The sequence below is a fragment of the Podarcis muralis genome, chromosome 12 (assembly GCF_964188315.1).
Source record: "Podarcis muralis chromosome 12, rPodMur119.hap1.1, whole genome shotgun sequence".
NCBI classification, from domain to species: domain Eukaryota; kingdom Metazoa; phylum Chordata; class Lepidosauria; order Squamata; family Lacertidae; genus Podarcis; species Podarcis muralis.
Window position 1 is genome coordinate 58,929,403 of NC_135666.1, and position 27,530 is coordinate 58,956,932.

Here is a 27,530-nt window from a genome sequence, read left to right on the forward strand (position 1 = left end):
GTCTTCTCCTTTGCTCGGAGCATCTCACTCCTTCAATGTTTGAAGCTGCTCTTGGTCAGGTCCTCTGAGCCAGTCTTTCTGCTTTGAATAGATGCAGGTTTAATAGGTTTTTATTTCCCCCTAACACTCTTTTAATTTTCATTTTACTTTCTGTTAATTCCCTTGTGAGGCTCAGATGCCTTTATTCCAAATGTAAACATTCCTCCTATATTTTTAGATTAACTTGTTTCCTAATTGTGGCCATTCTGGATCCTATACACTGGGGGTCCTGGAATCCTCTTTCTAAACTTCACACCTGATTCTTCAGAAGCCAGCTCCTTGGATCTCTGCTTGGATTGGTAGCTATAATCTCCTCTCCCACTGCTCCTTAATCTTTGGATTAAACTTCTTGAAGGCTGAGAACTTTTAACTAGCTTGAACTGGTGGAAGTTTCAAGATGATGCAATTTAGGACTTCACATTATGTATGCTTTATTGGTAACGGTTAATTTGCCAAGCTAATATTATTTGCATTATAAATTGCCGTATTCCATTCACACTTCCCTTTTTCTTCGCATTTCAGTTTTTTCAGAGTCTGCATATTTTCAAAATCTCTTTGTTCAGATCAAATATTTCCAACTTATTTTTATCTTTGGTCTGATTCTAGCCCCTTTCTGATTAGAGTCCACCACCTTCTGAGGGAGTCTGTTCCAAGCTTGCTCCATCTTCCACATGACAGCCTTTTATAAATTTGAAGATGGCTATCATATCTCCTCTCAGTCTCCTCTTTACCAAACTAAACATTCTCAGTTCCCTCAACTATTCCTCATAAGATCCTTTATCATCCTGGTCACCCTCCTCTGCACATGTTCCATTTTGTCAATATCCACCCAGAACTGGACACAGCACTTCGGGTATGACCAAGGGAGAAGAGAGCAGTGCTATTACTTCCTGTGATCAGGACAATATACTCCTGCTGATGCAGCCTAGAAGAGCATTTGGTTGTTGTTGTTTTTGCTGTTGCATCACACTGTTGACTCAGGTTAAACATGTAGCCTGCCCAGACCCCTAGATCCTTCAACTCAACTTCCAGCATATCTTCATACCAATGAGAGATAGAAACTTGCTTTTAATAAAATGATGGCTGAGATTATCAAGAAGTCAGCTGAATTCTGCAACCTATCCACATTCTGAACTTGCCCTGCAATCCTGCAGAAACTATTTCCAGCAGCAGGATTTTTATGATCTTTTGTTGTGATATTATATGGACAACATACTAATTTAAAACAAGCCAGTATATGACAGGCATCTGACATAGACACCCAAAATAAGACATGAAATAAATTTGTGTCACAGCCAGAATTACCCTCAGTTGCATGGGAGGAAGTGAGGACAAAATTTACTGAATCCAAGAATACTTCTCCATCTGCTCTTGGCAGCAAAGGAAGTGGAAGGTTGGGAGACTTCCTGGATCAGTTCAGCCCCAGGAGCTTCTGCTCCTGGTCACAGCAGCTAACTGAACATATTGTATGTCACTGAACTTACAAACATGTGTAATGGATTGGGGAATTTCACACGTGTGTGTATTTACCTACACGTGTTTGGAAGTTGTCCTGTGTTGCTGAAATCTGGGGATGAGTCACTTCCCTCACATGACGCATACAAAGGGAGAAACTGAAATATGGAAAATTGTGACCCCCTTTGGAACCTGCTAAGTAGGGGTGGAAGGCTATGTCAATTTTGGTTCTGACAATTTTAATTTTTCCAGACTAAATTTCAGTTCTCCACAATTCTGCAGCAATTTGCATTGGAGGAAAAAATCCCCCATGAAAACTATTTTGTATTATAGTGCAAATTTCTCCCAATAAACACATTTCTGTATGCACTTCAGAGTGTACTCATATTTGCAGGCAATTTCTTCTAATGCAACTCATTTTTGTATGTTATTGTCTCCTGCTGAGTAAGGTGACTGCTTCAAGAGGCCAGCAGAAGAAAGACTAGAAGCTCGAATCCAATAATTTGTAGGGCCGGCCCTTCCATTAGATAGAGTGAGTCAGTTGCCTCAGGCAGCAGATTCTGGAAATGGTGGGGAAGTATTGGAAAGCCGAGCTGTGTGTGCTGCATCGCCAGCCCTATGCCCCTGAGTTAGCCTGCCCTCTTCAAGCGTGGTAGAGATTGCTGTTCAATCATCAGTCTTGAAGTAGGATTCAGCTGCCACTCCAGTCAGCTTCTGTGGCAGGGGCACCATTTTGTCCTTTACTTCAAGCAGCAAAGTATCTTGATCTGGTCCTGATAATTTACTTTACTGACATTGAACAACATGCCTGTCTTGCCCTGGCTGCCAAATTCTGCAGCTGAAGTTTCCGAACCATCTTCAGAGACAGCCCCATGTGTAACATGTCGTGTATTTCTTAGCTTGGTTTCTGTTGCATAGACATTGCCTATTTTATTGTCTTTTGAGCCACCTCACACAGTCTTACACAGACACTTGACTGGTGCAAAGGGCAAAGGGCTCATGTGCCCTTTCTCCCAGCCTCTCTGCATGGGTGAGAACAATTGTGTTTTACTACAGCAAAAACCTCTTGTGCAACATGGTGGAGAATAATATTGCTATTCCTCCCTTTCTCATCCTACTAAACTTTTGCTGCTTTCTTTGCTGCTGCTTCCCCAGCTCACTCGATAGCTTTTCATAGAACTTTTCATCATGTTAAGCCTACACACTATAAATATAAAAGGCTGGAAAATCCATGCCACGCAAAGTTGTTAGTGATGCCTATATTAGTCACTTGACTTTCTAAAAGTTACATCGTGCCAGTTGTTTGCAGAAACACTGGGGTGTGCTACTGCTTACTATACTTTCCCCTATATTAATCTTAGTCATGTCTTAGTCAGACCACCCCCAACTGAAAAAGCCCTCTGCCTCCAGAATTCTCATTTGTGTTTTATGCAACCTCCACAGTAAGCAAGTTTAGCTTATGTACTGTGCAGCTTGGCATTAGTAAGAATTTTCAGAGAAATACTGACATATTTACATATTTCTGCACAATAGCAATATGACTTATAACTTGAGCCTATGCATTTTATCTGGAAGCGATGCCCTCTGACCTCAACGAGGCTGACGCCCAAGGACTGCAGCCTGAGGGTCACAGTGTCTTCACTGTGTAGCTTTGAACTGCTGTTCCCAACAGGAGAAAAATGCATTCTGGGGTCCGTCATCTTCTGGGTTCCTTGTGTTCCCTGTTCTTTATGCAGCCCAACTTTCTGAGGCCATATGTCTGTGGTTGGTGGAACCAGAGGCAAAAGTGGACAGGGCAACAGATGCAGTTTTTACCCATGTACCCTTGGCTCGTTTCTCCACCCTCACTCCACCCTCTCTATCCTCCATACAAGCAAGCAAAGATCATTATCAACGTCAAAGGACATCTTCCAGCTAGTAAAAAAACATTCAGTGACCATTACTTTTTGTGTGATTTTTGAATGTTTTAAGGGAACGGGATATGGTTCCAGGTCTCAGAACAAGGGGGTCTCAGAAACCTCTCAGAAGAATTTCTCTCTCATGTTGTCTTTGCTTTAAAAACATCTGAGGAATGGAGTGTTGACTTGTGGTGTTGAACTTGATGTCTGCTGTATGGCTTATGGTGAAAGAGTTGAAGCAGTGCCATAGCTTCAGCTTGAAACAACCTACATGGGCCCTGAAGGTTCAACTGTTATGGGGACTTCTTTGCAACCAGCAATGAGGTCTGGGTAACCACTGCTATCTTCCTCAATGGGGTTGTTCCACAACAGATCACACCTTTACAACATCTGTGCTACAGACTGACAAACTTTGGGATTGTTTAAACATATAAAACAAAAAAAGTAATCATTTTGACTAAAATCAAAGTGACTCAAACTAGGTCTACTGGACCCCCCCCCCCAAAAAAAAAATAAGCAATGTGGACAAAAGTTTAGTTAGTTTCATTCTAGATCCACCCATGCCCTGGCTGCATTGTGTTAATACATCAGGGTAGCCAACATGGTGCCTCTAGCTATTGAAGGATTCTAGTTCCCATCAGCCTCAGCCAACATGGCCATGGGAAAGGGACAATGGGAGCTATAATTCAACAATATCTAGAGGGCACCATGTTGGATACCCTTGCCGTTGATTCAGACAGGGACTAACATTTGAAGCACTTCTTTAAGTGCTGTACAACTACCTCTATTGTTGCTGCTGCAGCTGTAAGTAATAGTAACTAACCATGGTGATGGACAGACTCCCACAAGAGTACGGTTAATAAAGCAGAAGACAGAAGGCAATCTTGAGAGTTCAGAAAGCGAAGTGTATACTCTAGCATATGTAGGTTTTGAATTTGAAATGTCATCGTGAAGAATGCATAACGTTCAAGCCTGTGATTCTTTCACAATGACTGAGGGGGAAATCCCATTGAACGAAATAGGAATTACTTCCAGGTAAATGTGCATAGGATTGGGCTGTAAGTGCTTATTGCAAATGCCTTGCATTCATGGTGTGTGTGTGTGTGTGTGTGTGTGTGTGTGTGTGTGTGTGTGTGTGTGTGTTCCACTGGGGACAACTGGTTTATATTCCCTTGTGAGCAAAGTAGAAGCTCATTAATGAAAATGTCATCACAGCAAACATTTGCAATTCTTCCAAAACCGCAGAGAGTAGCATGTTAAAAATGTACTGACAAGCTTCTTGAACACTTGAGCCTTCCAGTGTTGCCCGTATGATGCCTCATTTCCCATCCCCTTGCACATTTCATTTTTCAAATTTTGCTTGGAATGTGTCAATCCATAATCCCCCTGGTACTTCGAGGCACAGAGGACCCCTGAACTACATCACAAGAACCAAAAGCCATGACATACTCGTTACTATTCATTGTTATTACTATTAATACCATTCTACTATTAATACCATTCTGCAAAAGTGCTACATACTTTCAAGGGCCTTCTCCTTCCTGTACAATTTCTGAGCAGGAAACTTCAAATTCTGCATTGGGTTTAGGGACAAGCTAAGAATTCATTCAAATGTGCAGAAATTATTTGTTTATTGAATATATTTGTTTAAAGGATTTATAATTCTGTTTGAAAACATATGCCACAAAGCAGCTAACATATGTACAAATACAAATCAAAATACAATATAAAAGCATTTTAAAATATCTCTTTCATAATAAAAACAGCCATAGTTTGTACTCCCAGTTTATATTAACCATTGAATGCCACAGTGAAAGAATGGCCTTTAATGATCTACTTAATTGACATAAGGCAAGCAGCTTGTCTAATCTCAGAAGGAATTGAGTGCCATAATTATGGAGCCACAGTCGAGAAGGCCCTGTTTCAAGCACCTGCAGGGCAGGCTCACTGACATGGATCTCAAAGGTGCATGATCCTGCAGTCCAGGTATGTTAATCATGAAAGGTGCACGCACACAAGCACTTGAGCATGACTTAAAGAGTAGGGATGGGAGAATCTGACAATTTCCGTTCTCATTTTTCTAATCATTTTCCCACATTTCCACAACAATTTATGATTTGTTGGGCTCTTGAAAAAAATCCTCATGAAAATGCATCAGCATTTGATGCAAATTTCTCCTAATAAATGTATTTTTACATGAAATTTTGACAAATATACCCATTTCCCCAACATAATGCATTTTTGTATGTTCTTTTCACCAATATATATACGTTTTAACACTTGGCCCAAGAACAGCATTGTAAGTGCGAATTTTGATGGATGTGTTTTGATTTGCATTTTGTTTCAAAAAGTGTGAATTTTGGCAAGTTCGCCTTTAATTGTGAACTGAAATTAATTTGTTCCCCATCCCTACTAAAGGCACAGGCTTGATACTGGGAGAAGGGAAGAAAGTGAGAGTGACAGAAGATGCACTGGAAGGGAGCAGAGAGAGCACAAAAAGGGAATTGCGCAAGTAAGGCCTGGAGCATAACACCTTAAACACAGGGACTAGCATCTTGGCACCGACGCACATGCAGTGACAGAGTCCAATCATAGAAATGGGAGTCGGAGACCATTTATACATTTGATGGGAGTGTTTGTTCACTCACAGCCTGATGACTGTTAAGACTTAGCATGTAAAGACATCCTCCAACACTTGTTGAGTGGCGTTCTTAATTAACAGCAAAAATAAATGCCCATACAGCTTAAGGTTTCTCCCAGTATTAGTTTCTCAAATCTGCCCTGAAGTGCCTGTGCTTTCTGCCAAAGTCAGCTCAAGAAGGAAACATTTCTCTGGTGCCTGATGTGTGTTGCTTTAATAGTAGCTGCTTGAAACCACCCAAGGGGCAGGAATGTTAGAAAGAATGCCTGGGGAAGCAGTGGAGTGGGCAGAGGTCAAATGAGGAACTGAAAGGAGCAAGCTAAATACAGTTTATCACACAGTCCTGCAGTTCATCACATATATGGCTCCCACATGTGCACCGTGCCTATAGAACTGGCTGATTGCTCTGGGAAAAAGCAGCCTCCGATGTTGCCCCTTGGAAAAAGAGTTTCTGTCTGCAGAAAACAATCTGAGACTTGACTGTGCATTGAAGTTGCATATGTGGTTTTTCTTTTTTTACCTTAAGTAAAACTCATTCCTTGGGTGCTTCCACACTCTGTTTACTCTGTGATTGCCACTTTGTTTACTTGCTTTTTTGCAGATGACCCACATTCATTGTTCTCCAGCGCTCTTCCAGTTGTTTGAAGAATTTATCTATTCCAAATTTTGCCAGGCTCTTAGAAGTAGAGTCATCTGTTCCACAAACCTGTGTACTTGTGCAAAATTATGGCTGCAAATGGCATATTTAAGTACCCCCTACCTGTCTCCTCCAGGCTGCGTTAAGATTGTCACTTTCACACTGGGAATTTGTTTCACCATATTCTAGAGACATACCTGTCTCTAACAATGCAATCTCATACGTGTTTGCTCAGAAGTAAGTTCCATTTTGTTTCATGTGATTTGCTTGCAAGTATGTATTTATGTATTTTATTACTAGGGGCTGCACCCCTGCTAACTTCACTCACCAGCCCCTCTGCCATTCCCGCCCCCAAATTAGCCCCCACAGCTTCCCCTCCTGACCCAATGCAACTGCTGAGCTCACTTTTCACCTTCCTATTTCTGAAGCCATTGCCAATTTCTGTTCCGCAGCCCTGATTTGCAGCCGGCTTTTCACCCTCATACCCACGTCCATGCCTCCTCCATTAAAGAGGAAATTTATATTGTTTTAAGCAAGATTTATATATCACTAAACAATAATAAATAAAAATTTCTAAACTATTATTAACCTGTATGCCACATACCAGCTTAAGCTAAATGAGGTGGAGTGTACTGTAGGGTTGCCATATTTTGAAGAGCAAAAAAGACGACGCTATGGTGACTCCCATTTTAAATATCCCGACTATATGTAGGCCATAGAAGCTGTGATAAATTACTGAGGGGGGAAGGAGAAGAGAAGAGGAAGCAAGTCTTCAACCACCAGTTATGTCTAAGCTCCTCCAGAATGTATAGCCAGAGTTTTCAAAAGCAGTTTTCAATCAATGTGCCATTCGAAGCAAATAAATGCAATTTGTCCCAGATGCAAACACCCTAAAACAACAACCCCAAAACCATTCCACTAGGCAACACAACCAACATTGATCTCTCCTGAAAACATCCCATTTTACCATCAAGGTACAACAATGATTCCAAGGACATGAACTGATGTTGGATGTTGACACATGTATAGTGCATTTTTGCAGCCAAGCTAGACCTGCATTTGATACTACAGACCCATAAATATCCTCCCTTGAGCTATACTAACAGCTGATAACCAGAGCAAATCAACCCGGCAGGCAGGAGAGACCAGATCCAATGGCGACGGAGGGCGGGACATAGGTAGGTATGAGCCAATGAGCGCGGCGGCACTGCTGAATGACAGAAGGCGTGCCCATTAGAGGCATACCTAATGTGGGAGCAAACAACATTTGGGCATGTCTGGGGAAAAGAGGACGGCAATGTATGGAAATCAGCCAGGCCTGCAAAGGCACTTCTTGGGCTAAAGTAGACATTCTGTTAATTACATAACAAAACTGAGTTCTTCCTTTATTTAATTACAGGGGCAACACACACACACCCCGCCCTCATTTGCTTCAGCTCAGGTGGGGGTGAGGAACCCTTTTTCAGGGCTCCACAGGTGGAGGCAGTCTGTCTCTGAGCGAACATTTGCTGTGATCTGCAGGTGGGCAGGCGGCAGCTGCTGCTGAGTTTGGGTGCTGCTTGGGGGCTTCCCATAGGCCAGCCACTGGGAGGACCAGGGGCTGCACTGGATGGGACTTTGGCCTGATCCTGTAGGACTCAACTTGTATCACTGGGGCTGCAGTGGAAGGTTTAACGTTTCCCTCCTGGTATGCAATGAGATTTAAGAATATTTATATGCAGATGCACAGCACACACTTAGCATAATGTCCAGTTTAATGAAGATTGGGTCATACTATCTGACTCTACCACTGGAGGTCTTTGGGTAAACAAGGAAGATTTTGATTTGACTGCTCCCTGACTTCCAAGCCTCCCTCCTGCTGCCACTGGCGCTTGCCTCATTTCACCTCTTTTTTCGTCCCAGTTTGACTGGAGCTGGGCCTGCCAAAATCCCATGTACACTAACCCTGAGCTCTCTGGACAATGAGTGAGGTGCAAATGTGATAAGTAGACTCGGCTATCTTTCCCTTAATCAAACCAGAATCTCTGGCCCACCAGTGCATTCTTTGTGGTCAGTCTGGGCAGCTGGCCTTTGTGGATCCAGAGCTGAAGAATAATTTCAAGTTGTGGGTGGGCCATGGGGCTAAGAGATGACCTGTTTGAGAGGGGACACTGCAGTTGTGCATACTCCTTACATATTCCCTAGGCTCTCCTTTTAATCCAACTCTGCCGTTTCCCATGTACACAGTTTTGGAAGGGATTCTCTTCATGACAAAACACTTAAGCAACGTGACTTACTGGTTCAAACCAAATTGTTCTCCATTTTCAATGATCCCAGATGTGTTGTCTTCAGGCACACTGAATTAATTGTGCCCTCTCCTTTGAAGTGCAACCCAGCCTCTAAGCTTCCCCTTCCCTCTATTCCCAACCACGGAGCAGTGCAAAACCCAGTTAATAAAACAGTTTGTATTCAGCAGCCCAAACATGGAGCCTTAATTTTTGTTATTGTTAAAATAGTTTGAAAACCAACTAGCGTGTTCAGCAGGCAACACACTAGACACAGCAGATCTCTGGGTAAGAAGTTCACATGCTCATATTCCTTCTTCAGTGCCAGCAACGTATAAGCAGAAAGTCTTGCTTCTCCCATAGCCATAGCCTTGGATTCCAGCAGAAATCAAGCATGTTTCTCCTTCCTAGGCTTCTGCCTGCCTTGTGCTCATAGCTGTCAACCTTCCCTTTTTTTGTGGGAAATTCCCTTATTCCAGCGCCATTTCCCACTGCTATCCCGGATTGTTAGATATCCCGTAGACTGTCCCCGGGACAGGTGAGGCTGCTGATCCCTTATTTTCAAATCTGAAAGTTGACAGCTATGCTTGTGCCTCTAGCCCAGCTCTCACACAACTCAGCTGTCCCTTTTGTCCTTCTAACTACCAGCCAGTTGAGGGAGGGGGCAACTCTTTGCCCTGTGACAAAGAGCCACATCCTGTGCTACCCTAACAACCTGTACTTAGGGGGACATCACCAAGAGCCTGGACTGGCTAGTCCAACAATTGAATCCTTGCTGGCTTCAGGAATTAGAAGGGACGCAGGCATACAGACAAACCTAGACAGCATCTTAAAAAGCAGAGACATCACCTTGCCAACAAAGGTCCGTATAGTTAAAGCTATGGTTTTCCCAGTAGTGATGTATGGAAGTGAGAGCTGGACCATCAAGAAGGCTGATCGCCGAAGCATGGATGCTTTTGAATTATGGTGCTGGAGGAGACTCTTGAGAGTCCCATAGACTGCAAGAAGATCAAATCTATCCATTCTTAAGGAAATCAGCCCTGAGTGCTCACTGGAAGGACAGATCCCGAAGCTGAGACTCCAATACTTTGGCCACCTCAGGAGAAGAGAAGACTCCCTGGAAAAGACCCTGATGCTGGGAAAGATGGAGGGCACAAGGAGAAGGGGATGACAGAGGACGAGATGGTTGGACAGTGTTCTCAAAGCTACCAGCATGAGTCTGACCAAACTGCGGGAGGCAGTGGAAGACAGGAGTGCCTGGTGTGCTCTGGTCCATGGGGTCACGAAGAGGCGGACACGACTAAACAACAACAGGCATACAGCCTAACCCCTCTCCCCACCCCCCAAACTCACAACGCTGGAATAAATGACAACTGCAAACCAAGGGCAAAGCCATTTTTGAAACAGACGAATGTAATTCTCCTTAAAATTAAAAGGGGGCTTTAAAATCCCTAGCGTGAATCAATGCAGCAATAAAAGAAATCAAATCTTCTTGAGGATAAGCGTAAAGACTGTAAGGAAGATGGGATGAAGTGACATGGCTTTAGTAGAAATGCAATAAGGAATTAAGTATAAATAGATTAATAGAATATTAAAGGAAAAAATAAGGTTAGAATGTGTTAAGATAATTATAGGATAGAAAACAGAGGAAGATGGAAAGGAATTGCTGAAACAATTAACAGAAGTGGAATACAAAAAGGGAGGTGTGAGGGGGTCATGGAAATAAGTGAATGAAAGATAAGATATTGAAATTGTTTGATGTGTTTTAAACTGTTTTTGTCTTGTTTTGTTAGTTTAATGTGTTAGTGTTATGTAGTATTTTTATATTGTATTGTATTGTTCTTTTTCTTTTTTTTCTTCTTTTGTTCTTTTTTGTAGTGTTTAAATTGTTGGAAAAGTAATAAATATTTTTCTGATGTTGTTGTTGATTTCTTTTTGTTTGATCTTGTGGTGTTTAGTGTCACTGGCTTTTGCCGCAATAAAACTTGGAGTATTATAAAAAAACTGTAAGGAAGAAAGTGGTGGGGAGGAGAATTTGCCTCACACGTTTGTACTATGGACTTTAAAAAGGTTTCAGTTGCTACTTATAATAATATTTCACATTTATGTAGCATTTTTGAATGTTTGAAGTGCTTTGCATATCTTATCTTTGTGTAATCTTTTCAAGAACCTTGTAAGGTAGATCAGTATTATAATTCCCATGTTGGATAAGGCTCAGATTGAGAGAGTGGCTTCTCTGAGGTGACCTAGTGAGGTCAAACCCAGGCAAGATGTAAGGCAGGGAACTAAGCATTGCATTATGCCATTAATGAACCAATTGTGTGTCTCAGGCTCTTTCTTTATGCGAGTACAACAGAGAGTGTGGTTTATATCAAGATATAATGTTAATGTTGTACTTTAATCTAGTTTTTAAGTTGTGTTTTAATCAATTGTGTTTATATCTGGTGTTAGCCACCCTGAGTCCGGTCTTGGCTGGGGAGGGTGGGGTATAAATAAAATTTATTATTATTATTAATTATTTAATAGATCCTCCTTCCCCTGGATGTGTGTAATGATACGGTACTACAGTTTTTCTTAGACCAGGGATGGGAAAGCTGTGACTCTCCAGATGTTGTTGGACAGCAACTGCCTCCATCCCTGAGGGCCACAACCTCGCCATCCCTGCCTTAGGCTCTCTTCAGCTGAAGGAATAACAACGGCCGAGGGAATAGGAAGGACTTTTGTAACAGTCTGAGTTTCTCTTAGTATTTGATTTTCAGGGAAAAGTGCTAGATCCATCTAGTGCCCCACACCTTTCTGTTGTCAGAATGGCCCCTTCTAGTTGCTGTATATGATTATTTGTTTATTTTATTGTTTTATTTCACAAAATACCGCTCAAGTGTAACGTAAAACTCTCAAAGCAGGTGCTGCATAATTTGCCTAATTCTGATTTTTAGTTTTAAATCATGTTACTGCTCGCTTGTTGTGTAAGCTGCTTCAAACCGGGGAGATGTGGGATAATACATGAAGTAAAATAGTCTTGCTCTCCAACAAATATATAATACGGTTTAGCAAATTTCTGTAATTTTCTTTGGAGATTCCTTTTGGGGCTTATAATGTATACCCCACGTTCTCTTTCCTGGTCTGTGAAGTCAGATTTCGTTTCAGGAATGAATTTTAGTAGAGGAGCTGCTAGCAAATATTTAACTTATTGGGGAGTGAGACAAATTCCAAAAGCACAGCTCAGCACCTTAACCCCCAACTTGCAACAGCTATGCACTGACGGCAGTGGACCACCCAGCAGAAACTGAGATCAAAGGACCGTTCCCTTATGACAAATACTGTACCAGCACAATCCCTTGAACTGCTCTGGCCTCACAGTATTATCAAGAGCTTGTTCATCTGTATACCTTCCAATATCTCGTGCACCATCACCTGACAGCAATGCCTATTAACAAATATAGGGGGAGGGGACTTGGACAGAAAGCCTGGAGCTCCCGTGAGGCAGGGAGAATGTGCAAGCTGGGTCCCTACTTCTGGAGAGGCCTGACATTGCAGCAATCCCTCACCAGATCCCTGATGCCTGGCCTGCACCGTGTCAGGATCTGACACTGGCCATCTCTGAAAGGGGGCTTTGGGTGGTTCCCAACCAATTGGAATTCACATTCCAGCAGCAAGGGCTGATTAGAATGGGGTCAAATGCTTTCCCTAATGCTACTGCCAGCCATGCTTACCTGCACTATCATCCCACAAAATGTGTGTGGCTTGTGATTATTCTTGCCGCTGTTGCACAAGCCGTAACATGTGATGTGATCTTGGAAATTTCCAGCCATGATAGAACCTGAGAGGTACCAGGAAAGGGGTGAGGTACTTACATGAGCAGGAGATGGGGAAAGTCTGGGGAGGACCCCCAACAAGACATTAAGTAGGCTGTTTATCAGATGAATAAGGAGACTGCTGCTCTCCGTTTCTTTGAGACTTCTTTGAGACAAAAGCGGTTGATGGTCAAATCTCGTACATTCTTAGGTATTTTGCTTGCCCATGCTTTTATACCCAATTAATGGAGGTTTAAAGTCCCTCAAATTTTATTTGAGGTTCTGCATCTGGTTGGAGGCACTATTATCTTGTTCTTCAAATCAGCAGAGCCACAAAGAAGCCACCATTCAATTATCAAGTGGAATACTGAAATATAGAGAATGGCTCTTGCCTGCCACCTAAAACTATAAAGGGGCTTCCCTGCGTCTTCGCAAGGGAACACACTTTGCATTGGCTTTTCTGGAAAGATAATGTGCAATACGGGACACGGGTGGCGCTGTGGTCTAAACCACTGCGCCTAGGGCTTGCCGATTGGAAGGTCGGCGGTTTGAATCCTCGCGACGGGGCGTTGCTCGGTCCCAGCTCCTGCCAACCTAGCAGTTTGAAAGCACGTCAAAGTGCAAGTAGATAAATAGGTACCGCTTCGGCGGGAAGGTAAACAGTGTTTCCGTGCGCTGCTCTGGTTTCACCAGAAGCAGCTTAGTCATGCTGGCCACATGACCTGGAAGCTGTACCCGTCTCCCTCGGCCAATAAAGTGTGATGAGCGCCGCAACCCCAGAGTCTTTCGCAACTGGACTTAACTGTCAGGGGTCCTTTACCTTGTAATGTGCAATACAGTGGTTCGCTTCCCACTGTATGCATACAAGGTACACTTTGACATGAAGGGGGAGGGCTTACAGCTCATATTGCCTTTGAATGCAGCGAGTCCTGGGAATATTCAGTGCAAAGGCTTTCAAGTAGCAGGACTGAAAGGGGGCCTCCTGCCTTGAGACTTTGGGAAACGGCTGCCAATCGGAGGAGACAAAATGCTGGGCTAAATTGAGCAGCAGTTTAACTAAGACAGCTGCATATGCTCAGTTATGTTTTTGGACACATGACTGTAGGGCGTTATGTCAGCGTTCACTGTAATTCTTAACAAACTCTTGTCAAAGCATTTGTTTTGGAAAAACACTCAAGTATCTGCTTGTGAAGGCTCTTTGCTGTTATACTTCAAAATAGTCTGATTACACTGCCCTGGATCCAACCCACTTGACTTTTTATCACGGCCCATATCAATGCAATTGGGGACCTCTCTGTCTGGACTTAGCCAGTGATATTATTTCCTCAGTTTCATAACTATCAAATATAGTTATCTATACATCTTCTTGACAACAAGAAGTTGGGAAAAATGATACTGAAGACCACATACCTGTTTGAAGAAAGCTTTGAAAATGACCTTGCATGAGGAATACATTTCTAATCCATTACAATGGTACCTCGGGTTAAGTACTTAATTCATTCTGGAGGTCTGTTCTTAACCTGAAACTGTTCTTAACCTCAGGTACCACTTAAGCTAATGGGGCCTCCCGCTGCTGCCACGCTGCCACTGCGCGATTTGTGTTCTCATCCTGAAGCAAAGTTCTTAACCCGAGGTACTATTTTTGGGTTAGCGGAGTCTGTAACCTGAAGCGTATGTAACCTGAAGTGTATGTAACCTGAGGTACCACTGTACTTGTTCCCAAACTGGAAGGGCTGGGAGCAGGCAGACCTTTAATAGGGCAACAAAGGATTTGACCAATAAATATATGTTATTTGAATATCTAGCCTCTTTTGTATTTGTTCATAACAGGTCCCTAACTTCTTGGCTTCCCATAGACACCAGGTTTGCCACTGAGAGAAAAGCACAATGGATGAGACGGGCCTCTAGTCTGATCAAGCAAGGCTCTTCTTATGTTCTTATGTTTATATATTAATTTTACAATTGATGTTTACATTATTTTTATGGCTCTGTAAGCCACCTTGTGGGCCCCTTATGGCCAAAGGGCAGCGTAGAAATCAACTGAACCCTGGCCAGAGTATATATTTGATTATATATGTGAGTGGCATGCACCTGGGAACAATTTTATAGTCTCATCAAAGCATTTTATGTGAAACAGAGTTTCGGAATGTTTAGAAATATGTAGCTACATGCAGTAAATTCCTATATCAGTACATGGTAAAAGACTGGTGTTTTTACAGCTATAATCTATTTCCCTGTTACAGATTATTAGCAATAACCAAAGAACATGTGTGGTGCTTATACATCAAGACTGGGTCTTTCCAGGTGTTGTTAGACTCCAACTCCCATCAGTGCCAGCCAGCATGGCCTCTGGTCAGGGATGATGGAAGTCGGAGTCCAACAACATCTGGAAGGACCCAGATTCCCCATCTCTGTTGTACATTATCATAATATGACCAGTTTGCCATGAGGCATGAATCATCAAGGTGGGCCGCCTGCCCTCAAAGAAAAAGAAAATGGTCAAAGCACATTTGCATATATGGAGGACAAAAGCAGCAGCCCTTAACCAAGTGCAAAACCAGACCAATAGTGGAACCTGTGCAGATTTGCTCAGAATAAGCCCCATTGTGTTCAGTGGGACTTATTCCCTGTATAGGGGTTGCAGCCTAAAAGGCACAATGCCTTTCAAATAGCATGCAGCTCTCTCTCATGGAGAATTCAGTTGAAAACTGATTTAGGAAGGCTTTTCAGAACAAAGGTTTAACCTCTTAATTCTAAAGGAATAAGCTTGAAAATAATTTTGTTACATGTAGACGAGTTCCCTTCACACCAAAGCAAAAATACCTTTCAATGTATCAGCCTGCAATTACATTTCCCTAATGAGGATCTGACACACTGGAGATTCTTTTCATCAAGTGTGAAGAGAACTTGGAAGTACGTGTAACTCAACAGGAGGACATATAACTCAACCATTTTCAGACTTGCTTCCTTTTGAATGAGGAGGTTCAATGTTTCATACTGAACACGGCTGTTGTGTTTGGGGAAAAATAACTTTTCACTTCTCATAAATCAGATTGCAATTGAATTTTCCTTGATGAGGTGCTGAATGCAGCTCAAAACATGTTGGGTCTTAGTTTTTAGTATCATTCTTCTATAATAAATCTGTTTTCTCACTCACTTGTTACTGGCTGATGTTTTGTTCTATGCTGTTTGAATGCTATACTCTTGTTGGGCTATCTCATTTAAACACATGCTCATTTACAACCTGATCCTATGCATGCATACAAAAAACTGAGTCCCATTGAATTCAGTTACTTTCAGGTTAGTTTCCATAGGATTGCATATTTAAAATGACCCATTGTCTGCTTTTGGCTCATTGAAGGCACCATTGGACCCAAAGGAGCCTCAGAGTCCAGTTATCATGTTAGCATCTGTTTTGTTATTGTTATTGTTATAATGTGTTCATCCTATGTTAGTATAGGTAAAGGGACCCCTGACCATTAGGTCCAGTCGTGACCGACTCTGGGGTTGTGGCGCTCATCTTGCTTTATTGGCCGAGGGAGCTAGTGTACAGCTTCCGGGTCATGACTAAGCCGCTTCTGGCGAACCAGAGCAGCGCACGGAAACACCGTTTACCTTCCCGCTGGAGGGTTCCTATTTATCTACTTGCACTGACGTGCTTTCGAACTGCTAGGTTGACAGGAGCTGGGACCGAGCAACGGGAGCTCACCCCTTCACGGGGATTTGAACCGCCGACCTTCTGATCGGCAAGTCCTAGGCTCTGTAGTTTAACCCACAGAGCCACCCGTGTCCCTTATGTCCCTTATGACACCCGTGTCATCCTATGTTACACTCGCATAAAATCCAAACTGGATATGGGCTGGAACTGCATGTTTTAATCAATCAATCAATCAATTGCAACAAAATAAATACATGAAAATCTCACTTTGTGTAGGGCCAGCAGCTGGGCTTGGAACCTTTTCCTGGCACAATACTGCCATGTACTGCTAGTTTTTATATCACTTACCCCATCTTTCTACCCTGACCCACACCAATGGGTATTTCTGTAGGCCATCTGACTGGACCACTTGAACCTTCTTTCTGATAGAGTTCAAATGATACCTTTGAGTCAATCTGGCTATCAAATAGATCATAGTAACGGCACTTGAGTCCTTCCTGCTCACCAGGTTTGCCAGTGCTAGCCTTCCACCCCTGTGGTGATGACATACCTGAAATCCAGTTGTGTGTTTAATACTCAATGAACACTGGCCTCATCGCTTGCAAAATTCTCCAGTGTTTCCAGGAAAGTGACTACATCATTGAGACTTAAGTGCGTATTGGATTTGACTTGCGTAGGATGACTTCAGACGTGCCATCCATGGCAAGGATGTGCTCTGCTCCATACAATGTTGGATCAGCCTGAAGATATTATCCAAGTCCGTCTTACAGCTGTCCACTTGCCTGAAGCACTTGGTGCTCAGAATAGCTCAGTAATTAGGATGGAGTCAATGGGTTGCTGATAATCTCTGTTTTCTTGGAATTCATAGTTCTCTGGTTCTAGAGAACCAGGATATAGTACTTTGCAGATGAATCAGATCCAATGTATCCTTATATTTTCATATGGTAGCTATAGTGAATTCAAAGGGGGGGGGAGGGAATGAGCTGAGAATGAGGGAGGGGCTGAATTAGTTGTGCAGAGACTTGATTCTGAGGATGGAAAAATGAATTTGATCTGCGTGGAAAAAAAAGAAGCCAGCAGAGGGATATGAAGGGAGAAGCAACAAAATCAGACTGAAGAACGAGAAAAATCATTTTAGAAGTGGGAGTAGGAAAGAGAAGAGAACATTGCAGGCATCAGTTTTTGTTTTAAGGAGAAACTAAGAGAATCAGAGCCATGGCACTATTTCAGTTGTCTCATCATGAAGCGGGGGGGCGGGGGGGCGGGCTTGATGTTGCATTGCATGGCTAGAAGGGAAGCCTGAATAGAATTAGGCACAGTGAAATCCTGACACATTTTGAAAGGGGCAAAATGCAATCTGTCTTCTGTACCCATCTTGTAGAGAACAGGGTTTGAGATAATATTTTTATTTTACTTTTTTAAACACATTGTGGCGATCACACAGGGTCCCCGCACGTTTGACGGTCTATTGATCCCTGTGCCACCACTGTGCTCGCTTCCCCGCTGCCACCAACCCGTTACTCTCGGGTAAAACACTGAGTCCAGACAGTTGTTAAAATTGAACTAAATAAACAAGTTTATTTTATAAGCATTAACAAGTTTATGGTTTCTCAGATAATATTTCTGTCAGTTTCTTAACTTTAGTTTCTTTACCGGCCTATACCTTCCCAGTACCTTCTGACTGATTATATCAACTGTTTGACTGACTGCTCTTTACAGATTCTCTTACTCTCTCACACCAGACTAGCCCAACCCACAGGCTTATCTTCTCTGTCTCTTCTCTCTCCAGACTTACTTCTCAACCATCCTAACTCTAACTCTAACTCCTCCCCTTGGGTGTTATGTACTGAAGTTCTCACCCTGGGCCAGCAGGGGGATACTGTAGATAGTTATGCATATGAAGGATCGAAAGTGACATTCAGTGATTGGATAGTTTGTATGCAAATGAAGGATCGAAAGTGACGTTCAGTGATTGGCTAGTTACAGAAAATGGTTACTGTTGCATTCTAGTGGAGCTCTATATAAGCAGGCTGACTGAGCTCCTCAGTTCAGTTCTGTTCCAGCTTACAAATAAAGAGCTGCTTTGGAAGAATCGCTGTGCCGTCTGATATGTTCGCCCACAACTTAACACTGGGTTCCCATTGGTTAGTCATTTTACAATTAGTTAACCCTTTCCTTATGAACCCAGTATGATGTCACACACCTAGGAGGGCAAACGCCACACACATCAATCCCTTAGACAAATATGCAACTTCTTAGAGATCTTACTGAATATACTAACAGGGCAATCCTGGGCAGCAGCCTCTGCATATTTATGGAATATGTGAAAATGGTGTGGTTTTTGTAGAGTTATATTGATATTCTTTGTTTATCGCACCCCCATTTTCTCTTCTTTTTGCTCATTCCCTATGTTTGTATTTCTTCTGTGAAGTTTAAGATACACTAGTCACCTATATTATTTTTATCTGCTGTCCATCCACATGCGATTCACCATTTCTCCCTGGTTGCATTTTATTGTTTTCTAAACTATGTGCACAATTAATAAAGTATGTTTGTATTAATGCACCTCCTTCCTTCCACCACTCACCTGGAGTTCCATTCTAAACCTCTCATGCAGTGATGGAGAGTTAGGCTGAGCACGCTAGCTCTGCCCCATGATTGTCCAAGCTGCTCTCTTTCAAAACAAAGAGCCTGTTCTATTCATGCAAACTTCCACACAATCTAGAACTGGAAAACTGGGGCTCAAAATGCCTGGGGAGCTTCTGTGAGTAGGAAAACAGGCTCCTCAACTTGTGGAAGGTGGCGGCAATGGGTGGAGGGTGGAGCAAGTGGCCCCCTCTTTACTCTTCCCTTTATGTGAGAGATTTCAAATGCTGGAATCGAGCTGCTGTGTAAGTGTTTAGTAGCAGTTTCCCTGTACATTGGTGATGTCCACAGCTTAGATAGCTTAGAGATACCCTTCCTAACAGGAGCTTAAAATTGATGAGAAGATGTGGACTTCCCCCTACTTTATTCTCACAACAACCCTGAGGCTGGCTTTATGGTTCAGTGAGGATTTAGCCTGAATCCAGCCCGTGTGCACTAGAACCTTACAACAGTTTGGTAAGGTAGACCATTGTTGTTAGCCAGCTATGGCAGAGAAGGGAAGAGCCAACAGGTGAGGTTTTCTGGGGCCAACTACCCATTATAGCGATAATGTGATTAGCCACCACATTGTGGTTTTTAAACAAACTTAAATACCAGAGTGGGGAGTCTTGATGGTACCAATGGGGGGTTTATTCTAAAAGTCTACTGCTACATTGGTTGGGGGATGGGTTACTGAAATTACAACTGTGGAGGAAAGGCTGGAGTCTTGCTTCCCTGCGCATTGTGGCGCCAGTGACTATTATTAAATACATACTATCTAAATTTTTTTTTAAACCCATGACACAATTGCAAATTGCATCATTAGCCTTAAATGTATTTAGGCCCAGAGGCTACCTCACGAAGTCATGGGTGAGGTAAGAGGTGAACTGGGGATTCTCCTGCACGCTCTTTAGTCACCAGCTGTCAGGGAGGGTGACGGTGATCATTGAAAGCGTAGTCACCTGCCTTCAACTTTTGGATGCTGCTGCAACTGAAGGTGACACGCACTGGGGTGGAGGTTCAGACCAACTGCAGCAGACAAAGCAGCCCCCCAGTTGCGGTGTGCTTCAGCTTGTAAAGGGGTCTCTTAGCAGTCATCACCTGCCCAAGCTCCACAGTTTGAGATTAACAGGCTCCTCATGGATGGATGTGTGGAAGACTCAAAGAGAACAATAGCCTTGAAGAGAACAATGGCCTTGAAGAGAACTATGGCCTTGAAACACATTTTTGTTGTTAAAAAAAGACAACACCTCAGCAGCATGCCTATAAATTGTAATCCATTTGCTTTATCTGTTTGGTAGATGATTGTGTGTCTTTTCCTTTCTTTCCTTTCTTTCCAAAAGCAAGGCACATTCTGTATGTTCATGCTCATACCGTGCTAAGAAAAAAATACACTCTCAGTCCATAGGAGCAAACTCCTAGGGGCCAAGTTCCCAATAAAATATTTGAGCCCCATCCAAGTTGATAGGCATTCAAATGGTGTGTGTGCATCATGTCTTGTGAATAGAATAGAATAGAATTTATTATTTATACCCCGCCCATCTGGCTGGGTTTCCTCAGCCACTCTGGGCGGCTCCCAATCAAGTATTAAAAACAATACAGCATTAAATATTAAAAGCTTCCCTAAAGAGGGCTACCTTCAGATGTCTTCTAAAAGTCTGGTAGTTGTTTTTCTCTTTGACATCTGGTGGGAGGGCGTTTCACAGGGCGGGTGCCACTACCGAGAAGGCCCTCTGCCTGGTTCCCTGTAACTTGGCCTCTCGCAGTGAGGGAACCGCCAGAAGGCCCTCGGAGCTGGACCTCAGTGTCCGGGCAGAACGATGGGGGTGGAGATGCTCCTTCAGGTATACTGGACCGAGGCCGTTTAGGGCTTTAAAGGTCAGCATCAACACTTTGAATTGTGCTCGGAAATGCACTGGGAGCAAATGTAGGTCTTTCAAGACGTGTTATATGGTCTTGGTGGCCCCTCCCAGTCACCAGTCTAGCTGCCGCATTCTGGATTAATTGCGGTTTTTGGGTCACCTTCAAAGGTAGCCCCGTAGAGTGCATTGCAGTAGTCCAAGCAAGAGATAACTAGAGCATGCACCACTGTGGCAAGACAGGCTGCGGGCAGGTAGGGTCTCAGCCTGCCTACCAGATGGAGCTGGTAGACAGCCGCCCTGGACACAGAATTAACCTGTGCCTCCATGGACAGCTGTGAGTCCAAAATGACTCCCAGGCTGCGCACCAGGTCCTTCAGGGTCACAGTTACCCCATTCAGGACCAGGGAGTCCCCCACACCTGCCCGCCCCGTGTCCCCCAAGAACAGTACTTCTGTCTTGTCAGGATTCAACCTCAATCTATTAGCTGCCATCCATCCTCCAACCACCTCCAGACACTCACACAGGACCTTCACTGCCTTCACTATGATTGTGAAGGGATGGGGCTTACCTGCCCCTACCCAATATTTTATTCAAATTGGCACCCCTGCTGCAGTCCTCATCCCCAGCAAAAGGGTTGTCTGAAGTGCAGTTGAGAAAGGTCACTGTTCCCCACAACCCCTTGAACGTAGTTTGCTCCAGCTGTCATCGCCTCTAGTGCTGCAGGACGGACTTCTTGACTCACTGTCTTTGCCCAAACAGGTGAGCGGGTTTCTGCCATGCTTCATCAACCTGGATCAGTGGTGATATCAAGACCATGAAAACGAGTTACAGTGCCTCTTCCACAGACACATAATAATTGGAAGTGGTTTTAAACAGGCTTTGCTTCTGATGGAGTACACAATTTTTATCCTTTTCAGGTAATTGGTTCAAGGAGGGTGAACCAACACGCATAGTGTGAGCAGGATCCTGGTGGCAGACAGTGTGAGAACAGACGGCATGCACAAGCCAATACTGTTTCTCTGTGCGTAGGGCTCAGGTTTACTTACCTGGAGGCCTGGGCCAGCGTTTGTCCCCATGATCCCTCTCCACTGATCCTGGATTATCTTTTGGGGAAGGGCTCTGGTTGGATGTGCTCAAGCACGTTTTGCAAGCTTTTGAAGCAATACACTCCCCCCTCCTGCCCACATGCTTACCAGAACTGGAAAGGGCTTGAATGCACACACCAGAAGTAGTCGTCCCTTTTCCAAACAGCCTTGAACTCCCAAAGGAAACTATTGTCAGTCTGTAGCCTGGATTTCCTCATCCTGTTCCCCCTTTCCCCCTCTTCTTGTCACCCCATTGTCTTTTCCCACTGACAATACAGCCCTTTGGCTCAGGGGCTTGCTCTTTTCGCTTTGCAAGATGCCATGTACGCTGTTGCTGCTATATACATTATTATTATTGTGTTCGGGATCGCAGTCTGAATGAGAAACGTGCAGCACACAGGGCAGTATTATTATGGCTCTCAACAGGTTGGCATCTATTTGGGATAAGCAGAAGAGAGCAGGGAAATGAATAGCTCCAGCCAAAATATTCCATCTGATGAGGGAACAGCTGCCTTTTTTCAAGACCTGCACCATTCTTGAGAACCGGAAAAGTCATTTTGAGCTCTGGGCTGCTCTACTGTACCATCTTTTGTGCAGCTGTATTTCTGACAGGGAGAGCTAGCTTGAACTTCTGCAATCCTCTGCCCCAGACACCTCCAACGCCCGCCTGTGTGTTTTTTCCAAAGGTTTTTCAGCTGTGCTGTTGAGAAACTCTATTCAAAGGGAGAGGAAGGGGGAGGGGGAAAAAAAGGAAAAACATCTGTCTGACTTGGTCCACAAGATTGTTTCTATAGCTGTAACACTTATAAGAGCACAGAATAATGTTATTTTTCCAGGACGGACTCCGTGTCCTTTTTTGAATTCTTTTCTCTGATGGACAATGCTTCCTGCCCCACCCTTTTTATTAACCACAAGATGATTTTTATGGACGTAACAAAGTAAGAAAGACACAAATTGATGAGGAAATCAATGGAAAGAATACTGAAAATTGCACAATGATCTTAAGCCTTCCCAAGGAATGAGATGTGAGGAGGGAGCTGTTTTTATGAATGGGTATAACTGACACATGAAACGCGTGGGATCTGTCTGAGTGCCTTGTCTGGGTCAGTTGGGACATCTGGCTGTTGTGAATTTGGCACAATGTGACTCATTAATACACAAATAGCAAGCCTTGATAGCATCCACTTATGATTCCTTGCTGGCGTTGTCACAAACAATGTCAAATGCCAGGGAACTGCCAATGTGCTGACCTTCCAGACTCTGGGTTCACCCTCACACAACGCAGTCAAGACTGGTGTGCGTTCAGCACACAGTCATGCAAGGTATGGTGCAGGGAATGACCAATTTGCCCATATATGGTGCCAGCTAGGAAGATGTTCCTTGCTCTGGAATGACTGGACTTGATGCACCAAAGTCCACAGCCTATTTATCATCTGCTCCTCTAAAAATGCCCATTTCCCAGAAACTGGTTAGCAGAGGTCTGGAGAGTCTTTCCAACGAAATGGAAGGTTTCAACCAGAAACTTTGGTAGTGGTTTGCTCTCCTTGTAAATGAGAATGAAAAACAAAACAAAACCCAACTCTCATTTTAATCACTTTATATTATGAATTAGCTGCCAGAAACTGGACCCTGGGAAAGTACCAATATCAGCTCCCTGCCCTTGTTTCCTGGGGCAAGTGGAGTGGTACCTCGGGTTAAGTACATAATTCATTCTGGAGATCTGTTCTTAACCTGAAACTGTTCTTATCCTGAGGTACCACTGTAGCTAATGGGGCCTCCTGCTGCTGCCACCACATGATTTCTGTTCTCATCCTGAAGCAAAGTTCTTAACCCAAGGTACTATTTCTGGGTTGGAGTCTGTAACCTGAAGCGTATGTAACCCAAGGTACAACTGTACTAGCTCCATCCCCATTGTGGGATGTTTCATGGAACCATTGAGTCTCCAATTGAGGCTTTTCTATCTTCTGAAATATGTAAGAAGCCTATTACAGGAGTCCCCCCCCCCCCTTTCTGGCTTTCCTCCCCCACAAGTTTAAAGAGATTGTAAACAGTAATAGGGAAGGGCCAGTGCTGGAACACTCATTCCCACTGTCCTCCCCCCCATATGTTTTCTGTACTCTTAATGATAACACCCAAATAGGGATCCAGCTGGCTTGTTTCCAGCCTGCACCACTAAAGGTAAAGTTAAAGGGACCCCTGAACATTAAGTCCAGTCATGGCCAAGTCTAGGGTTGCGGCGCTCATCTCGCTTTATTGGCCGAGGGAGCTGGCGTACATGTGGCCAGCATGACTAAGCCGCTTCTGGCAAACCAGAGCAGCGCACGGAAACGCCGTTTACCTTCCCGCCGGAGCAGTACCTATTTATCTACTTGCACTTTGTCGTGCTTTTGAACTGCTAGGTTGGCAGGAGCTGGGACCGAGCAACGGGAGCTCACCCCGTCACGGGGATTCGAACCGCCGACCTTCTGATCAGCAAGTCCTAGGCTCTGTGGTTTAACCCACAGCGCCACCCGCGTCCCCTACTGCTTCATAAATTCATCCATCCCATTCCCGCAAAATCCACATGAGATGGAAATGTTTAAATATTATAGGTTGGAGCCAGATTTACCCTTCCCAGAGCAAAACGACTCCTTCTGTTCTTGGAAGGGACTGAGATTCAGTTAAAGCTTCAACAGGGCAAAAAGAAAGCCGCTATTTTTGCTGATTCCTTCTCCCTCTCCTGACCCCATGGGGCTCAAGAGGTCCCTCTGCCACTACGGAACAGCTTTTTAGGAGGCAAAGGGGACAGCAGTGGGGACAAGGGCATCAGCAAAAGTTGCCTCTCCTCACAGATGGAATTCTGCCCATGGGTAGTCTTACCCATTTCTGAATTACCCATTTCTGAACATATTTTCTTTTCCTAAAATAAGCATTCTCAAACATATTCTGGCCTACCTCTTAACTTAGAACTTTGTTGGAACATTTGGAAAGCATGGAAGATGGTAGATAATGAAGATCCCATCTGCACATTGGTCTGGTAGATGTGGATCGGGGCAGTTCATGCTGGAATCCACAAAAACTGAATTCCTCAAGCTTCCCTACAAAGCTCTTGTGGAGATACATATGGGCAGGTGGGGTGAGTTGTTTATATACAGGTGACTTGAAATTGTTGTGGCAGCGTCCCTCTGTGAGGTAGCATTTGTCTGGGAACTTTGAGGATGAATACATTTGACATCAGGATCTGAGTAGATGAGCGATCAATGATTAACAAAATGTCCTTTGATGCAGATGGGTCTGCTCTTAACAGTCACAATGTTGGGGGCCTGATTCATCCCTGAGAAAGTACTCTGATGTAACCACCAATGATGTTGTGGAATTCCAAAATAGAAAAGTTTCACTTAAAAAAAATGTATGAATCTTAAGCCCTTGTTCTTTGGTCTTTTCGCAATATATACTCTTTGAAAATACGCTGCCTTTTTTCAAGCCCCTGACCTGAGAGTCTTAGGGCCAGTGTTTTCCCCCCTGGGGGTACTCAAGGGTCTGCAGTACCAGCACTTATTTACTAGATTAAAAACACTGGTTAAAAGTGAGGTGCTTACTGTAGCAGCTTCATGGTGAGTACCAACACATTTTTTTTTCTGTAAGAAAAGGACTTGCTTAGGGCCAAAGGATACATGGCATAAAGTGCTGTGCTCCTCTTGCCTGAAGGTGTTTTTTTAAAAGGTGACTCAGCCCTCAGTGTTTGAGGTTAATTGAGGACCCCTAGAGGGAGGGGAAGCTGCACATTATGAGCATTTTGGCTTTTGTGCACCCCATTCTACTCCTGGGAAAGAGACAGAAAAAAGTGCACCAGTGTGCTGGGGTTTGACCCAGGAAGTCAAGCAAATTATTGTTCGGCCATGAACTGCAAAGGGATTGAGTGATGACTACTGGCAAAAACTGAAATCTGGGACATTACAACCAAAAATTAATTGGCACCTGCAGTTCCACGGTGACTCCCCACAGCCCCTATCCTCCCATCTCCTATTGACCCTGGAGCTCAGTGTGAGGAGTTTGTAGGGACAGCTGCACACTAGGGGAGTCAGGTGACTCCACTTCTCTTTTGAATTATTATTATTATTATTATTATTATTATTATTATTATTATTATTATTATTTATATACCACCCTATACTTGGAGGTCTCAGGGCAGTTCACAGAAAAGATCACAATATATAAAATCAAAATAATAACAATAACAATAACACAATGGAAAAAGTATTAGAAGCAAACATTCTCTCTAAAGGCAGAGCAATTGTCAAAAGGCAGGGCAATTCACAATGCCATTATTACCGGTAAATTGCAATCTTTTTTAAAAAAAATAAATAAATCTGGAGACTAGATGCCGTTTCAGAATTTAATCATGTCATATGGAGGTTTCAAAAAACACTTGTACACGATGGTGCTCCATGCAGTGAGTGGGGCATAGCATTTATATTGGATTTACTGCATGTGTAAATATTACATGTGGTGCTTCTTTGGAGACATGCCATACTACTGGGCTGACCTGTGCAGTAAGGTCAGTTTGAACGATGACCTTCTGTGAAGACGGCTACTTTTCTATTCTTGGTGTCTTCCCTGTGGGGCGTAGAATATGAATTAAGCCTAGCAGTAAACAGAAGAACCAGGCCAGGGCTAGCCAACATGATGCTGTACAAATGTTTTGGATTACAACTCCACTTATCCCCTACCACTGGCTATTTTGGCAGCGAATGATGGGAGTTGTAGTCCAAAACAACTGGAAGACACCATGTGGGTTCCCCCTACACAAGGCATCGTTGTGAAGGGGCTTTCTGTCCTCCCCATTGGTCTCATTTGTGCTTCTTCTGACCTGAGATTAGAAGAAGGAGCAGGATTTACAACACTCACTTAGTACCATGGTCTACAGGGGGGGGGGGGGGCTTCTCCACACTTCCGCTCATCCCGTGCCCAGATGGTAGGAGTCTAAGAGGTTTTCCGCTTGCCCCATATTTTCTAGGCACAGATCAGAGCGGCTTTGCCTTTTGTTAAGTTGTGGGTGAACATATCAGACGACACAGCGATTCTTCAAACAGCTCTTGTTTATTCACGGGCCAGAACAGAACTGAACTGAAGGGTTCAGCCAGCCTGCTTATATAGAGCTCTAGTACAACGTAACTGTAAAAGGTAAAGGTAAAGGTACCCCTGCCCGTACGGGCCAGTCGTGTCCGACTCTGGGGTTGCGCGCCCATCTCGCTTAAGAGGCCGGGGGCCAGCGCTGTCCGGAGACACTTCCGGGTCACGTGGCCAGCGTGACAAAGCTGCTCTGGCGAGCCGGCACCAGCACGGCACACGGAAACGCTGTTTACCTTCCCGCTAGTAAGCGGTCCCTATTTATCTACTTGCACTTAAGAGTGCTTTCGAACTGCTAGGTGGGCAGGAGCTGGGACCGAACGATGGGAGCTCATCCCGCCGCGGGGATTCGAACCGCCGACCATACGATCGGCAAGTCCTAGGTGCTGAGGTTTTACCCACAGCGCCACCCGCGTTACTGTAGCAACTTTCTAAAACTATCCAATCACTGAACGTCACTTTC